We start from the raw sequence: 1,073 nt of genomic DNA, 5'->3' as shown, positions 1-1,073 counted from the left end.
AAAAAAATGCTTTGTTCTATTAACCTGGCATTCCTTGATGCTCACCTTTCTGACATGATTGCTGAAGACAAAGTGGGTGCATAAGCAAATGTGGGGAAGAAAGTTTATGGTGTCCAGCTATGAAAAGATATAGTGTCAGTGGGGGAAGTGGGGCATAGAGTGGAGACCCAATGCCCATCTGTAGACAATTGGACACCCCCTCACAGCAAAGGGCAGCAAACTGTTAAATTATTTGAATCCCACCACTGAACATGTACAATACTTCTTTACAATGAAAATTTAAAAATCCCCTAGGGAAAAATTGTCCCAATTATTTCATCTCACAGGGGAGAAACCTGAGCCCAGGACTCAAGGTGAGAATTGTTAAAATTCACCTCATGAAATTGACGGAATTAACTAGAATTAGAAACTAAGTATAAGGAGGTTTCTTTGACAGCAAACAAGCTTAAAAAAAAAGTCTGTTAGTTCATACAAAGTAAAAAACAAAGTTTAATCACATCTAGGTACTGAATATATTTCCCTGTCTTGCCATCTCTTCTCTTTGTATAAAGTAGCAAAGTTAGCCATTGGGAACGTTAGTTTAACAAAGTGTAGAATCTGTGCTCTTTGTGCCAGCAAAGATACTGGAACGGAATCTAGTTGGCCAGGTCAGGGTTCTATGACTGCCATTGGGGGAGCAGGGGAGAAAATCAGGGTGTCATTATTAAAAGTGAGTGAATGAACAAATGAGCAAGGAAAAACAGATGATTCGTTTTCTACCTCATGATTTCTTGAGGTAACTTGAGGACTAAAGACTCTACACAGCTAGTAAGGAGCTAGCCAGGAATGGTAACTGCTTTTGTATTAAAGGAAGATTTAGAGAAAAACTGTAAAGCAGAAGGAAAAGAATCTCAAGTATCTTTTTATTCTCAGATGGTAATGTTCAAAATACACCGAATTATACAATTGGACAGTCTTTCAAATTAACGTACACTTTGTAAGATTTGAGTAGTACTCTCCCAAATGCTTAGAAAAGTAAATAATATTTTGATATAATTTAGTGCTGATAAAAAAATCCTCACTATAATACCAGA

The sequence above is a fragment of the Echinops telfairi genome, unplaced genomic scaffold (genome assembly GCF_000313985.2).
Source record: "Echinops telfairi isolate 266 unplaced genomic scaffold, ASM31398v2 ScPeMD7_7469;HRSCAF=8507_0, whole genome shotgun sequence".
Classification (NCBI taxonomy): Eukaryota; Metazoa; Chordata; class Mammalia; order Afrosoricida; family Tenrecidae; genus Echinops; species Echinops telfairi.
The sequence above is the reverse complement of the archived record's forward strand: the minus strand, read 5'-3'. Positions refer to the sequence as shown.